Below are 18091 nucleotides of genomic sequence, written 5' to 3' on the forward strand. Positions count from 1 at the left end.
CCTGGTTGCCTTCTACCACCAGGTCACAAAATCCTTAGACACAGGTGTTGCAGTGGATGTAGTCTTTCTGGACTTTAGGAAGGCTTTTGACACCATCTCCCACCCCATTCTCATTACAAAATTACACGACTGTGGTGTCGAAGTCTACATAGTCAGATGTGTCACAAATTGGCTAGAGGACCACACCCAGAGAATGGTGGTGGACAAGTCATTTTTGACCTGGAGAGATGTGGGCAGTGGTGTTTCCCAGGGCTTGGTCCTCGGGCCCGCACTGTTTAACATCTTCATCAGTGACTTGGATGAGGGGGTGAAAAGCACCTTGTTCAAATTCACAGATGACACTAACATGTGGGGAGAGGTTGGCATGTTAGAAGGGAGGGACAGGCTATAACCAGATCTAGACAGGTTACAGGGGTGGGAAAATGAGAATAGGATGGGTTTCAATACTGACAAGTACAAGGTGCTGCACCTAGGGACGAAGAACCAGCAGCATACCTACAGGCTGGGGACCTCCCTTCCCATCAGTGCAGAGGCAGAAAAGGATCTTGGTGTCATTATTGATTCCAGAATGAACATGGGCCACCAATGTGAGGACATGGTCAGTAAGGCTAACTGCACCTTGTCATGCATCCACAGATGCATCTTGAGCAGGTCCAAGGAGGTGATCCTCCCCCTCTATGTGACATTTGTCAGGCTGCAGTCGGAGTACTGTGTCCAGTTCTGGGCACTGCACTTCAGGAGGGATGTGGACAGCATTGAGATGGTCCAAAGAAAGGCCAATCATATGGTCAGGAGGCAGTAGGGCAGGCCCTATGAGCAGAGGCTACAGGATGTGAACTTGTTCAGCTTCCACAAGAGAAGGCTGAGAGGGGATCTGGTGGCCATCTAAAAACTTACCAGGGAGGACCAGTGGGGAATGGGAGAGTCCCTGTTCCCCCAAGCACTACCAGGAGTAACTAGAAATAATGGTCACAAGCTGATTGAGAGTAGGTTCAAACTAGACATCAGGAAGCACTACTTCACAATCAGGGCAGCTAGAACCTGGAACCAACTTCCAAGGGAAGTGGTGCCCACTCCTACCCTGGGGGTCTTCAAAAGGAGGCTAGATAATCACCTAGCCAGGGTCATTTGACCCCAGCACTCTTTCCTACCCATGGCAGGAGATCAGACTTGATGATCTGCTCAGGTCCCTTCTGACTCTATCAAATATGAAACTATAAAAATGTATCTATATTAAACAGTCAACCAATAAAATATAAGCATGGTTCAGACTATTAGGTTATAGCATCCTGCAGGTGATATTTTAGGTGGGCAAAGCAAATAAAACACTGTAAGAAGAATACAGTCAAAGTTGTTGAAACTTTGATTTGCAGAAATAAATATAGGGCTGGGTGAGATGAACACTAGTGAAAATGACCTTTTCATTATATTCAGAAAGCTTGGAAAACTTCTGTAGAAAGAACTGAAAAACAGATTTATGACTCGAGATATATTGGCAGAAACTATGAGCACAGTCTCCTGCTTGGTAGATTAGTGACAACTCTGAGAGGGAATGGATGAGCTAGGACATTGAACATGATTGTCCATGGATGGGTCATCTTTGGTCACACAATTGCATAGTAGAAAGAGCAAGGCTGAACGGGCCTTCATCCTTGTAGAGGGCTGTGAATAACTGATCTTGATGCAAAATCAATTAATATGAAGCTAAAACTGAGCATGCTTCATGGTATCACAGTAAGTTTTATGAAAGGACAGCTTCTTCTGGTAACTCCCTGTCTACTGCACATTGCAGGAACTGCAGACTGCCTGAGGACTGAGTGCTAAAAGCCACAGTTGTTAATGGGTTCCATTCATTCACATTTTTCTAGTGTGTGACAAAGGCTTTTTGGGTAGGGATGGCAGTAGAGAGAAGAGGTAAATCCCATAGGCCTAATGGCTTAGTCAAAAATAATGAATTATAAATAATGAACAAGCAGTTTCAAACTTCATCCCATAAAAACACTCCAATAGCGGGGCTGCTATGCACATCTTCCCTAGCACTTTAGGTATCTTCACCAGTCCATTCCACTAACTGGGGGCTGCAGGTACTTCCAGCCAGAGATCAAACTCATTTATAGAGATCTTTTTGGAGGTCTTCTCATCTTTTGTTTCCCAGCAACTGTTCTCAAGCCTCACACTTGCTTCTTCTTCACTTCTGCCAGCCTCAGGGTACTTCTTTGCTTGGCTGTATCCCTCTCATCAAATTGACCGGTCCCTGTTCACATACTATCTATCCTCCAATACACAGCAAGCTCCAGTCTTCAACCTGCTGGTCAACCCTCCATACCCTCTAGCTCTCACAATGAGTCTGACCTCTTCTGCCTTCTGGATTTCATTTTCATCATAGAACTTTATCCTGGTTATAAGCTGAGCCAGTAAGTTAGTACCCATCATTGTTGAGAGGTTTATCTGTGCCCTTGCTCCTACTGCTTGTAGCCTACTGTCTTCCTTCTAATTTACTCAGAAGTGAATGTAATAATTACTGCATAAAAAGCTAATAATTTTCTTATAACTTTATTTATAAAGAATGAAATGCATGGCGTAGAGTTTCTGCCACTTATTCACCAGAAAATCTTTACATCCAATGTGTTTTTCACATTACATAAGTGAAACTAGACAAGGTTAAAGATGATAAAAAATTTCAGATGCAATGCTGCAGGTACATTACCTTTTGATTTCAAAACTACACTTTTTATGTTTGGAGCTCATTTTTGTAACAGTCATACAATCTGTTTAACCAAATGGAGGCACAGCTGAAAATTGATGCATTAATCACAGTCCTGCTAAACGTCACACATATTCACTTAACTCCACATGGCATAAAATTCCAAGACTTCTGTTTTGACAAAATATTATTGTCTCTTTACATGGCATAAGGAGCCAGAATAAAATGACTGAAAGGTAAAATGGAAAATTGGGCAATGAATGTCAGGGGTAAGAGAAGGTAGTTAAAAATATTCCTTTGGGTTTGTTGGGTTTTTTTTAAAGAACTAGAGAATTATAATTTCAGCCACTGATATAGCGTACAAAATACAAAATTTCAGCTTTGCTTTTGGGGTTTTAGCTACATATACAAAGCAGGATTGCTGAAGTGAATGTTGCTGCCAAAAGAAAAGGTTTCCATCTCCCCATTGCAATAATCCTCTCATGCATATATTTTGGTTTCCCTTTTGGAACTCCTATCACTTTGGAAGGGAAAGTATCTCTCAAAAAGCAAAATCTACTAATGAGAACACCAAAAGGATTTTAGTACACTAATCAGGCTCATGCTGAAATAATGCTGCTTTTTTCAAATACTGTGTAATGACATGCTGGATGACAGTCTTGCCTTTTTATGCATTATGAGGCAAATTTTGAGATCTTGAGAGGTGCTCAAAGATAGGATCTATATGGCTCTCAATAGCAAGTGACTCTCAAATAAAAAAAGATAACAATAACAGTATTGGTAGTATGGAAGTGATGTTGCTGCTGTAATGGTCCAGGAAATATGAGAGAGGCCAGAATTTTTGTCTCTAATTGGACACACTGTATGATTGGGATAGACATAGCAAGCTTTCAGCTATCACAGTACCCTTACTCAGGTTTCTGGGAGAGAAGCAAAGATTAATACCAGTATGTTAATATTAATATATTATACCAGAGTTTTCATCCTTTTTAAGTCTAAGTACCCATGGCAGCCAGACGCTAGGGGTGGCAGCATATGTTGGGATGCCAATCCAGGAGGTGGGGACAGCGTGCAGGCAGGCAGAGACAGGGTGCTGTCACCTCCCAGGAGCAGGGCTGGGGTGGGACAGGGCAAGGAAGCTCACTAGGCCAGGGTAAGGGCAGCAGCCCCTCTACAGGGTGGGGAAACTCACCGGGCTGGTGTGTGGTGGTAGTGGCTGCCACATGCAAGTTTCCCCACCCTGCAGACGGGCGCCACTGCCCTCACCCCACCCTGGCTCTGCCCCTGGAAGGTGGTGGCGCTCCATCCCCGCCCTTAAGTATGTCTTAGGGCTGGTTTAAGTACCCCTAGGGATATGCATACCTCTGGTTGACAACCCTTATATTATACAATAATAATTACAATATAAATATTACATAAGGACACCTACAATACATAATTATTAAACACATATATTATATGCACTTATATATTATAATGTAATAATATATGAATATTACTAATATATAATAGAATAATTGAACCATAGAAAATTAGGGTTGGAAGAGACCTCAGGAGGTCATCTAGTTCAACCCCCATGCTCAAAGCAGGACTCAACTAGATCATCCCAGCCAGGGCTTTGTCTAGCCAGGTCTTAAAAACCTTCAACCTTCCACAACCTCTCTGGGTAACCTGTTTCAGTGTTTTACTACCCTCTTGATGAGAAAGTTTTTCCTAATATCTAACCTAAACTTCCCTTGTTGCAAATTGAGACCATTGCTGCTTATTCTGTCATGTGCCACCTCTGAGAACAGTGTAGCTCAGGGGTGGGCAATTATTTTGGGCAGAGAGCTGCTTACTGAGTTTTGGCAAGCCATTGAGGGCCACATAACAAGCAGCCCAGTGCAGATAAATATTAATTTTCTAAATTTTTAGGGGCCCTGCGGGCTGGATAGAATGGCCTGTTGGGCTGCATCTGCTCCCCAGGCCACATTTTGCCCACTCCGGTCTAGCTCCATCCTCTTGGGAATCTCCCTTCAGGCAGTTGAAGGCTGTTCTTAAATCCCTTCTCAGGCTTCTCTTCTGCAGACAAAATAAGCCTAGTTCCCTCAGCCTCTTCTCAGAAGTCATGTGCTCCATCCCCTAACTGTTTTGGTTGCCCTCCACTGGACTCTCCAATTTGTCCACATCCTTTCTGTAGTGGGGGGCCCAAAAATGGACACAGTACTCCAGATGCGGCTTCACCAGTGCCAAATAGAGGGGAAGAGTCACTTCCCTTGATCTGTTGGCAACGCTCCCACCAAAGCAGCCCAGTATGCTGTTAGCCTTCTTGGAAACAAGGGCATACTTTTGGCTCATATTCAGTTTCTTGTCCACTGTAACCCCCAGGTCCTTTTCTGCAGGGCTGCTGCTTAGCTAGTCAGTCCCCAGACTGCACTGATACATGGGATTTTTCCATCCTAAGTGCAGGACTTTGTACTTGTCCTTATTAAACCTCATGTGATTAATAATAACAGGTTTAATATCCAGCTCTTGCATAGTGGTTCTCATCCATGACTTCCAAATCATTTTAAAAATGATGATACCTTGACTATCCACATTTTACAGAGAGAGGAACAAAGGTATAAGGAGATAAACTGGCATGCGGTCTCTTCCAAGGTTATTCAGCAAACCTGTGGATAGAGGTCAGATCTCCTGAGGTACAATCTTGTGCTCTATTCTTTACCCATCTATGTTTCCAAGGAGAGCTGAAAGATTAGCAGTTCTCCTTCCTATGAGAAATGCTTTTTGAACTGTCTCCCTATAGTAGGGCTACCGTATGTCCTGGTTTTTCCAGACATGTCCTCTTTTTTGGCCCCTGTCCTCGTGGCTGGGTGGGTTTTTAAAATGGGAACAAATGTTTGGGTTTTTGCTCTGCTTCTGCTTTCCCAGGCTGGCTGCTTGGGCCTGGGAGCAGCAGGCAAGGTGATTGGCTGTCAGGGGTCACATGCTCTGCTGGCAAGGAGTCCCCAGGTAAAGAAACACTCTGGAAAAATGGTCTGTAAAAAATCTGATGCAATTCAATAAAGACAAGTATTGAGTACAGCACTTAGGAGAAAGCAATTAAATTTACAAATATAAAATGGGAAATGACTGGCTAGCCTGCAGTAAAAAGACCTGGAAGTTATAGTGAACCACAAGCTCAATATGTGTCAATGTTATAATATTGTTGCCATAAAACCTAGCAGCACACTGGGATGTATGAATGGGAGTGTTGCCTGCAAGTTACAGGAAGTGATTATTCTACTCTGTTCAGCACTTCCAAGGCTTTACCTTTAACACTGTTTCCAGCCTGGGACAGTGCACTTCAGGAAAGATGTGAGCAAACTGGAGAGTTGAGAGAGCAACACAAATTATTAGAAAACATAACATATAAAAAAGTTTGGAAAAAAATGAGATTTTTTTAGTCTGGGGAAGAGAAGACCAAGGGGGTATTTGACAAAAGGCTTCAAATATAAAAAGGTTGTTACGAAGAGGATGGTGATCAACTGTTTTCATTGCCTTCTGGTCCAGAAATAATGGGCTTAAATTGCCGCAAGGAAATTTAGTTTGGATATTAGGAAGAATATCCACCATATTTTCACTATGAAAATGCTTAAACAAAGGAAAAGAATATCTAGAGAGGTTGTGGAATCTCCATCTTTGGAGGCTTTAACATGTGGGTTAAACAACCATTTGCCTGGGATGGTTTAGGCAGGGATGATCCTAACTTGAGCAAGGTTGGACTAGATGTTCTAAGATCCCATTCAGTTCTGCGTTTCTATGATCCAAGGTTACAGGAAAGGCAGAATACATCATTTAACTTATTTGACAATTTCACTCTCATATTCAGATATTAGTTACCTAGATAATAAGGTACTAATATCAAGCACTTACCTAGTGCTTTTGGGATCAGAAATGCTTTTAAGTCAACTTCAGATTGGTTTAAAGAGATGACCAGTGTCATTATCCTCAATTCACAGATAAGGAAAATGGATTTGCTTTTTGGTTCAATTAAAGTTATGGATGGTGCTGAAGACAAAGAGCCTGTACAATTATTGTTGGTCCTGGCTCTCTTAAAGAGTACCACTTTCTTAATACAGAGTTATCAGAACTACTGGGGACAGCTAGAATTCAAATATATGGGAACATAGTGGGCTGATGGGGTGGGGTAGAAACTTTAGCTCTAGAGTCACCCTACTGAGCCATAGAAGACTATTATCATTTGTATGACAAAATGATTAGTTATTATGAAAACAATGATTCAGATACAACTACTTCAGTTCAAAGGTGAAGTTAGATTAATTGTAAAGAGTTTTAAATAATGTTCACATCCATATATTTCTGTCTTATTCTTTTCTTTGTGTGATTGCATTCTTACTGTTAGCAGTTTTATTCAATGAAATAAAATTATATTTTAAAATTGTTTGGGAATTCTTGCTTCTCAACATCAACCATCAGATGGCAAAACAAAATTTTAATAACCTCTAGTAAGGGTTAGGATTTTAGATGGACTCTAGTGGCATATTATTGTGACATAAGAGTTATTGATATTCCTGGACATCATGTGTAAACGGCTTCTGTTACAACAACAGAGAAGTTGTAGGATTTAATTTGAACATTCATTTTTAAATGCTCGTTAACCTGCCTATATCAAAACACTCCTTACAGGACTGCATTGGTCACAAGACACACAGAAACCCAGATTCAAGAAAGCACATACTTAACTTTTGCAGTTCTGTTTGAGTGTATCCTACTGTCTTATCTTTAAGCACATGCTTACGTACTTCCCTGTACTTCCCTGTACTTCAGAGACATTGGGCACTTATACTTGTGCTCTGGGGATGGGAGGGTGGTGCTTTAGTTAGAGTGGCTCCAAGAGTCACTCTAATTAAATTGCTGCAGCATGTTGTGTATCAGCCTCCCTGAACTTGAAAATGGCAGTGGGGGCACTTATACTAAAGCTTGTTCAGCAGGGTTGCTGATACACGATATCCAGGAGGCTGCTGGACTGAGGAAGTTACCATGCTCCAGCACACTCAATTAATCAAGTCTGTTCTGACATGCTGTAATTACAGTGTGTCAGAGCAGCCTCTGTGCTCATGTACAGGCACCCATTATTTTCAAGATGCTTCTCTAAAGATAGGTTTACACTGTGGTCATTGCTGAAACTGAGCTCATATACACAAATCTGTGGAAACTTTAAACAAAGTAGTTCAGGTACTACAAGGCAGGCTGCAAAAAACATTCAAGAAGCTGGCTTAATACCACATTTTCACACATACAACACGCTCTGGAATAAGATACACATCTTGTCTTTGAAAGGCAGAATGAAGAAAAAAGATCTTTCCTTGTAATAAGTAACTGAGGCCCCTGGCACATGGTTAACCACATCTTAAGTAGTGACCTGGCCACATGTTCATTCAATTAATGATGTGATAAAACCAGGAATAAGTGACAAAGTTATTATGTGTAATAACTTTGTGGCTGGTTCCTATCACAGCTTTTACTGAATGTGTGGCCAGTGCTCCCAGCTGGAGAAGCACATTCTCATATGCTCCAGAAATTGGGAACACTGGTCAGCAAATCAGGGCTCCCAGTTGGAGGAACACAATGAGCTCCCCTAGCTGGGATCCTTAATCAGTTGACAGAGCTCCCAGTCATAGGATATAGGGTGCTCCCTGTAGCTAAGAGCTCCAGTTACTTACGAGGCTTTCAGATATTGGGGTGCACCATGCTCCTCCATGGCTAGGAGTCTTGTTAGTGATTCAGGCTCCCAGCTGCCGGGGCACACCAGGAACCCCGTGGTCTGGGAGTCCCACCCTGCAGCTTTAAGCTGCAGGGAACTCCATGTGCCCCCACAGCAGGTAGTCCCATCAGCTCTCAGCCCAGGGAGGGGCACCCTGTACTCCTAGGGCTCAGAGCTCTGTCAGCTGATTGGGGTGGGAGTGCACATTGCATCCCTGGGGCTGATGAACCAATGGGGCTTCCAAGCACGGGAACAAAGATCATGATCCCAGGCTCCCCCTACACCAGAAATATGGTATATGAGAACTGATGCTCAATCCCACAAACACACCACCTGCCATACATGTGTGGCCTAGCAGGTAGCACAATTGTTGAGATTGTGCATCAGATCCTATCATGACTTTTTAAAATATGTGTCAGTGGCCTGAGTAGCAGCAGCTAGGGAGTTGAGCCAGCTCATTTTTCTGCCCCCCGGGCACATCTACACAAGACATTTACTATGGAGCTGCCTAATTAGCTCCACAATAGAGTCTCAGTGACTCATGTGCAGCCCTATTAGGCTGCAAGAAACTAATTAACTCTGACGCAGATTAATGCTTGTAAATACAAGTACTATCCTGTGGCATCATTATTTAGTGCACAGTAATGCATGTGTAGATGCTGACAGGGATGGCTGGGGCATGAGGGTGCTTCAGTGCAGGGCTGCCTGCCAGCTAGCCCCATACTGGAGCATTTTCTTCATGCCCCAGGCAGCCCCTTGATAGTACCTAGCCCTTCACAGCACTTTGAGTGGAGTTGGAGCAGCCTGGGCTGGCAGGCTGACCCCCTAGTTCCCCTGCAAGCCAGAGCTGCTCTGACCCTGCTCAACATGCTGTGGTCCTAAGCGCATGTGAAGACACAGTGCCAGGGAGCAATAAACTCTGGCACAATATGCACTGGAATTTATTGCTTTGCATTAATTTCACTTGTAGACTCACCTAGTGAGTATCTGCAACAACCATGCTTCCTATCCATCTTTGATCATAGTTTGATAGTTAACTGTGGGATAAATAAATAATATGTAATGGGCCAAAGTTTTTAGTTCCTAACCTAGCAAAAAGTTGATGAAATACTCTTATTGTTCACAGAAGGACTACAGAATTTGGCCTAATGTTTATTTCAGCAGCACCGTTGGTTTCCTATCTTTTCCATTTGGAAATCCATTTACAATATCTCCTTCTGTTTGAAATAAGGAAACAAAGGGAAAACAAGAGACTAGGAGTTCTTAATTAACGCATTTCACTCTAATTGGGTAACAATATGATTTTGCATTGAAACAGAAACTTTATTTGAACACTTCACTATCTTCAAATCCATAGTTATCAAACTGCAACATTATAATGTAGGAGTGAATGAGGCATCTATGTTTTTGAGATATTGCTTGTAATTACTGGAAGAGATAGGGATATTAGTAACAACATTCATGAGATTTATAGCTGTTTGCTGGTGCATGGAAAAGTAAGTGCAGATCACTGAGAGTTCTCTGTTATGAGGTCTATGAATTAATACTGTTATCCATAATTTATTATGCTCCCTATGCTTCTACTCTACATTTAGTTGATAAAAAAGTTGAGTGGTATAAAGATAGAGAGGAAGGAGGAGTAACCTTGAAAACATAATCTTGATTCATCTAATTACCATGCCCCCCCCCAGCCCCAGCCATGAAAGCAAATACTGGATTTGGTTGTTATTTAAATGCTAACATGGTACCATTGGATGTAAATTAGGTGAAATATAACTATTCCAGAAGCTTTATCTTGCATTTCTTGAACATCCAAAATGTATCCAGTATCCAGTAGAAATTTTAGATGTATAGGAAATACACTATTGAATTCTCTAGCTTAATGTAGTCATTTTGCTAAATTTTTTCCAACTCTTTACATATATTTCTCAGTGACAAAAAATGCAGCACATTCATTAGTATTTGCTTCTGTTACTCTTTCTTTAAATACCTTTAACTTTTAAAATTTATTTAAAAGATACCAGCTGTTAAAATCCAAGATAGACATTTCATTCTGGCAAATAAAATTTGCTTGTAAAGTACCAGAATATTTTTCTTATGAATTTATATATGTTTTAAAGAGGAGCACATTGAATACATTCATAATAAGTGTTGTTTGTATATATTGGGTAGGCAGAAAAGAATGTTTAAAAGGAACTTAAACTAAGTTCAAGACAAAACAGCACTTCAGCTGAATTCACCTTTCAGGCTCCAGAAACTTCACCACTAAAGAATGGATTACTAACCCCCTCCAAGAAATGGGTGAAATCCTTCCCATGCATCGCCTTCCATCTGTGTTTCCAAGGCAGTTTCCAGGCACCTAAAACTATAGTCTAAGAACCCAATCCTGGATACATACACATACAGAGATGTGAGTTTTCCGGATATTTTTTAATTGGAAAGTTTCCTGGTAAATTTTCCAATGCCCTAAATAGAGCGTGATCTGATTTAGCATGTTTATTTGACCTATTTTTAGTAAACAAAACTAAAAAAGTACCCCCATGTTAATTTTATGTCCTAGTAGCCACAAGTATTTGAACTGAAATATTTCATTAGGAAAAAAATTAAACACAGCAACTTAATGTGGTTTAAATATTGTATTCAAATCAATCCAAAGCTTTTTGTGGAAAGAAATTATTTTTATTGGAATACTTGTAAAATGTAAAAACAATAGACAATAGCATGTACTTCCCTTACATTGTTTGTTTAGGTTTAAGAAAAAAACCCAAGGCACTGAAAACTGTTGACACACTACTTTTAGCACACCCAAAGAACTGTGCAGGATATGTCGTGTCGTCCACTCATCTACTTCAACAGAGTTTAACCCTTATCCAGTGAGGTCATTGCGGCACCTCCAGTTTCACTGTCACTATCTGTAGAATCACTTGCACTACATATTGGTTCCATTTCAGAACCAGATTGAGGCAAATCTGATTCAGAACTACTTGAACCACATTTTCTTTCACTAAAGGATGGTTTTACCAATGAGTCTATGGCCAAGGGCAACTCATCATCATACTGCAGCTTCTTCACTAATTGTGCTTCTGACTGATTCTCCAGAAGCAAGAGATTTTGAGACCCAGAAACAAGCTTAGCAGTACGTTCATTTGTTAGTCTATTCCTCTTTTTTGTCTTGACTGAGCTGAAAGCCTTTCAGTTCCATTCACAAGAAGCTGCTGTTGGTGGAATGCTTAGGATCCTTAAAGCAATCCTGGACAACAGTGGGGAGTTACAGTATCCCTTCCACCACGTGAGAGGAGATATATTATCCGGTGCCTGCCAAATGATATCTTTGCTCCAAAAGTTTTTCTTTTGTGCGGTACTTGGCAATGTCTGTCATCATGGCTATTTTGTCAATGTTGGGGACACTCTTAGCTACTTCCATAATTGTATCGAAAGCAGTAGATAATTCATTTTCTGACAAATGTTGTCCTCTGAGTTGAGGATACAAAAGGTTTGCAGCCACATGAACTGGATGAGAGCAAAACTCAGATCTCTTAGTAAACATTTATTTAACTTCTTCTTTTTTGGATAGAGGTGAAGAAGGCAAAAGCTTAATTAGATTTCCATTCAGTTTTCTGAATATCTCTGGAATAAGGCTTGGTGTATCTCCTTCAAGTTTCTTGATAGCCACAGAAACTGGTAGTAGCAAATTGAATGCTCCTTGTACTCAAACCCAGAACACATTGTCGTTGACAATCTGCTTCTGAACGTTCACAGAAATAATCTGGAATACTGTGTCATCTATTGAAGCACACTGCAAACAGTTCTCTGTGCACAGCAAACTATGTAAACACTTTGTAGCTGAGCCCCGTCTAGTTTCTCCTGGAAATAAAAGTGCACTTTCCTTCCTCTGCCTCTCTTTCTGTAATTTCTTCAAAGTCTCATTAGGAACATGATGATTGTTGAATACCTTTACAATTGCTTTGCAGTTTGCTAATGTTGTCTTCATTATATTCACACTTACTATGTTCTTTGTCAGAAGATTCAACCCATGAGCAAAACAGCTTATTAAATGAGGATATGTTATCTTTAATATTTGCCATGCAGCTTTCATGTTACTCACATTATCAGTTACAAGGGCTTGTACCCTAGAGCAGGGGTGGGCAATTATTTTGGGTGGAGGGCCACTTACTGAGTTTTGGCAAGCCATTGAGGGCTGCATGACAGGCAGCTAGGGGCAGATAAATATTAATTTTCTAAATTTTTTAGGGGCCCTGTGGACCGGATAGAATGGCCTGGTGGGCCGCATCCCACCCATGGGCCGCATTTTGTCCATCCCTGCCCTACACGGACCTTCACTTTCATTCTCTTCGCTCAGTAATTTGGCAATGTATTCACCTGTATGATGAGACGATTTGGTAGCAATTGCTTTCAGGAATATTGGTTCAGGTGTTGCTAACGTAATGTTCAATAAAGGATTTCCTTGTATAACAGTCTATCCACCTGACACCAGAGTCCGTGATTTTGCTTGACAAATCCTTTGAATAACCATTGTTTGAACTCTGTCATACTCCCTGTCTAAGAGAGAATGTGATAAGTGATAACATGATGGTAACTTATATCATGGGCGAATTAGTTTATAATGTTCCTTCCAGTTTTGATTTTCAGTTATGGAAAGAGGTGTACCACTTGCAAATATAGCTTGAGCTAATGTCCCATCTGCTTTTTCTTGATCTTTTTTTGACATTTTGTCCACAAAGCTTGATAAAAAGCTTGACCGTCTTGAACAGCTACTCACGGTGGATTGCATATCTGGTGACAGAGATCTTGAAAGCAAGGATCCTGCTTCTTCTACCCCTAGATCTGGCAGCTCAACATTTTAATTTTCCATTTTTTGCAAAAGTGCTATTTCACTTAAGCTACCAAGTTCCTGCAACAAAAGGGGGAAAAGATTTTTATTTTAGCCTATTCTAGTCTGGTCTTATCCATCAGAAGGAGAAGCGGCAGGGAGCTTGCTTCCTCCCTCCCTGCTAGAAAGAACACTGCTGCTCAACTTGCTGCTCAGTTGTCCTAGGACTGCAGACCCAAAGGGAAGTATAGTCTGGCCTCTGCCATCAATATTGTTAAGCCTAAGGCACTTTGGGTGCTTAGTGCAAGTAGAATATTTTAAATAAATAAATAAATAACAGTCCAGAGTTGCATTAGCAACTTTTAAAATTATAATGTTTTAAAACAATATAGATGCTAGTTTATACTGTGTGTTGTTTAACATAGTAATTCTAGGATGCATCAGGTAAGAGATTTTCCACTAGAGAGAAATATCAGTGCTACTATACAAAGCACAGAAATTCAAAGTGCAAGGATCAGCTTACAGAGAAGGGGTTCAAGGATGTTTAGGGAAATGGAGATTCTGTCTTACAAGAAGAGACAAAAATGCCTTGCAAGATGAAGGCTGACAAGAGATGGGATTGTCCTCTATAAATACAATAGAAGAGTACACACCCAGGAGAGAAGGACTTTGTAAGCAAAAAGTACGAAGTAGTTGTATGAGCAAATGGGGTGAAACAAAAAGAACAAATTTACCCTAAGAAGAAAGGTAGCCCACGGTGAGACTGGACAAGAAAGGTGCCATGCTTTGAGAGATCAGAGGAACCAAAAGCTGCTGGGGCAAACCCAACCACTGGGGTTCAAACCTGGGAAGAGGAGAATAGCACGATCAAAGGAAAAGAAAAAGCCATGCCAGAGAGGAAAAGAAGAAACAGCTGGGTCAGAGGGGCAACGAATGCCACAGTGGACGCATCTGGGGAAAAGAGGATTTAAGGTATGTCGAGGAGGTGGCCAGGACAGGGGAGAGAAAGTGCAGGAGCAGCAAAGAGAAGCAGAGGAGAACCAGGAACAAACGAAGAGGAAGGACCGACTTGGAGTCAGGTCGGAGCCTGGAGAACTTCAGTTTCCCACTTACCTGGTAGGAACCAAGGAGGGATTTGATTCGGTGGAGAGGATTGGCGGGAGGACTGAGGAGGCAATTCAGTCAGGGAAACAAGTACCAGAGGGTGAAGAGAATCACTCCAGGGACCTAGAAAAAGGAGAACATAGAGACGAAATTACTCCTCGAGAGTGAGGTGGACAGGAGAAAGTCAGTCCCAGTCCCAGGAGGGAAACAAGGCACCTGAAGTGAGGGACAGCTGTCTTGGGACCCGCGTGGGGAAGAACGGGGCAAGTGGCCACTAAACCAAAGACTTTAGTTGAGAGTCTTTTAGACAAAGGCAGGAGTATTGTCCTCAGAGGCAGATAACATCTTCAGGAACACCACATGTGGTGAGGGAAGGGTACATAAATGGTGGAGCCCTGAGAATAGCAACTAGGTTCCTGAGCCTAAGATGAACTCCTATTGTCTCCCAAGGGTGTCCAGATATATCTCTCATAACATCAAAAAGTGTGGCAGGTGATTTTTCTAATGACAGGACACTTTCACTTCAATTGGGAGGTAACGCGGCTCTAGACAGCACACCACCCACTTCCTTACACTGGAAAATTCTTTGTTTCTCATTTTTGCCAGGTACAAGGTTTCCATCTGCTTTTTGGCTTTTGGCCTAGCCTCATCCATTCAATGAGGCAGACAGACTGTGGAGGGTCAGCACCTAACTGTCTGGGGGCTGTCCAGCATTTAGGTGTGCAGTAGTTGACCAGTGGAAAGCGATGACTCTTCCTGCTGTCAAAGGCAACCTGTGGCACCCTCCTCTACAAAAATCAAGTGAGGGCCTATAACTCATAATTTCCACCGTCTGTGTTGTGCCCCTGCTGCCAGCAAGGATGGAGTGTCCTCTCTGTATGGTGTGGCTGCAATAGCCTGGGCAGTTGACTTTGCTTTGCCCAAGTGTCAACATCCTCCTCTCAGCTACACTGGTTTGTTCCATAGAAAGGGCAGAGGTCAATACATTTGGAACCAGCTATGCTGCAGGTATTGCCAGTGCAGAGGAGGTCTTCCATCTGTCTGCTTTTTGGGGTTTTACTCCTAGACCGGTTGCCAGCCATGGCTGAAGAGCCCAATCTTCCCTATGTGGATGCTGTTGGCAAAATCACTAAGTGATTTGCTAATCTGCTTTTTGATGGCATTTCCTCCATCAAGGGTTCCACTACCCTTCCTCAGTACTCATCTGCCTGAAGCCATTGGCACTTCTTGAGGTTGCCAGGTTAATTAACCACCATCCAGCACTTGGCATTGACCAGCACAGGTTGCATCGCTTATTGTCATAGCAGTCTGATGGATAATCATGACCTGACCTGGAATTAATCATTAAAGCAACATTATGATCTTATGGTGTTTGTTTGTCTTCTTCTGCCCTTACTTCCCTTTCTAAAAAAGTCTTTATTTAGGCATCATTCTGGAAACATTTATGCACATGGTTAGTTTAGGCATGTAACTATCCTCAAACGCTTACAGTTAATCATGTATATTTGCAGATTCCAGCCTTACAATGCAAGGGTCAGATTTTCAAAGGTATTTATGTGTATAAATTCATCTGGGAGCTGGGTACCTTAATACCTTTACAAAATCTGGCCCTAGGCTCTTCAAAGCAGAAATGCTGTCCTCTTTATTTTTTTCACTTCCCTGTGAAATACTATGCCCATTTATGGCACTGTATTTATAATAGAAATGGTACAAAAATACCTACAAGGCTTTCTGTAATGGTATTGAAATAAGTAAAGATGTATATCATATTCATATCCCCAAATGCATTTGATCGGTCATATAGTTCCATAAAAGGAGACCAAGTTCCTACACAAGTCCATAAGTTGTCTTTGTTGTTATATGCAATTTCTTTATAGCCATGCCAGATCTGACAATTTGCAGATGTCTGCATATGTGTAGTGCATAACAGGACTTCCAGGATTGAAATGATAAGCTCTTTGAAAACATCAGAACCTTTTAAAAAATGTATAGGTAAAATGAGTACAGGTAGTTTGCCAGTAGATTACTTTTTCAGTCACTCCATATTGCAAAGAAAAATAAGACAGCAATATACAGAGTTTGTGAAAAGCGTTCACTGTAAACACTGTAGAAAGAGAGGGGAACCTTTGGGTTCCTTACTTGGGCTTTTCAATTAATACATTCTTATATTTTGGAGAACCTTGCAAAATATATTGAAAGTCAGGTTGTAAACATTGTATATTTCTGATGGCAAAGCCAGAAAAATAAATACTGGGAGTATCTACACATGTGTTTTAATGTTCAGCATCCTATTTTACTGTGTATTAAAGCATCACATAAAAACTCTGCAGTTATGATAATGCACAGTATAATAGGCTACTGCGCATTAAGCATCACTTAAAAACTGTATTCATTCATTACTGCACATCAAGGCAGCCTAATGACTGTTTCTTTAGTGCCTTACATTAGAAGTACTAAATTTAATATGCATTAGAAAAAGTACCCAGATGCATGTGTAGATGCACCCACTGTTATTAATTTATGCAATACATTGTGTGTTCATATCATACCTCCACAAAAGTCTGCTTTCACTTTTTCATTCAAATTGAACAAATATCACTTTAAATTTACGTCTTTGACCCATATTAAAAAATAAGAGCAGATACAGATTTTAAGGGAAACTGATTCCACAGATGTAGAGAATATTTATTATGAAGGCTATAGTCCCAGTTGTTTTGAGTCAATATTGTGGCCCTACAATAGCAGATATTCAGCAGATGCAGGCCTAAGTGAGCAACTCGAAACATATGGCAAGATAAAATCTGAAAGCTCTGCTAGTTAGCTATCATTAAAGAGTTTGTGAGGGAAAGAACCTTAAAAGTCCATGTTGATTCTAAGGGAAGACAGAAAAGAGTTTGTAAAATGGATGATACTAATTGCAGGCACTGCAGCATTTTGATCAAATCAAAGAACATTTGTGGTAAATTTTTTTTATCCCCTCAAACGAAACTATGCTCTAGGTCTTTCTCTGTGCCTTGTTGCACAGGATGCTTGGTATGTGTTGAATCTGTGGAATGTTATGCAGTATTAAAGTCAGAACATGTTCTGAGCAGTCCACAGCAATGTTTACTACAAACTCTACATGCACAGCTCATGCTCCAATGCTTGAGTGTCACTGAGGAGGCTGCCCAGCACTCTGCTTGAGAAACTTTTCCCCATATTTCTGACATCAGCTAAAAGCAACCTACCACAGATGAAAATGCTGATTGGCTAAGGTGAAGTGAGAATGAGAATTCCAATATTGCCTTGACCAACTGTTCTAGTGAGCTCCTGGTCCTGGTAAGGGACTAATTTGAAGACCATTATACTGCAGGAGACAGAACATACCACTGCACAAGCCGCCAGACCAGATACCACCTCATGTTACAGGGCAATATTGGTGAACTCAGACTGGTTGGAGCAGCTCATGCTTGGAACATGGGATGAGGACTGTTGGGGGTAGGTGCTGCATGGGCTAGGCCCTTTCTGGCCCGATGTCTTAATGGAAGACAACATCAGGATGGGGATTGAAACTATCACAATCGCTCTCCAGTGTTATTTTTCTTGCCTGGCACATCTTTGATCTTTTTTTGAAAGTTGGTTCTGTTGCCTGATAGTCTGGGCCTGTCCCTAGGAGGAATTTCTTTATGGGGCTCTGTCTTTCCTTACACCACACCCTTACCACGTC

The sequence above is a fragment of the Crocodylus siamensis genome, chromosome 1 (assembly GCF_052110815.1).
Source record: "Crocodylus siamensis isolate JL-2025a chromosome 1, ASM5211081v1, whole genome shotgun sequence".
Taxonomy (NCBI): domain Eukaryota; kingdom Metazoa; phylum Chordata; order Crocodylia; family Crocodylidae; genus Crocodylus; species Crocodylus siamensis.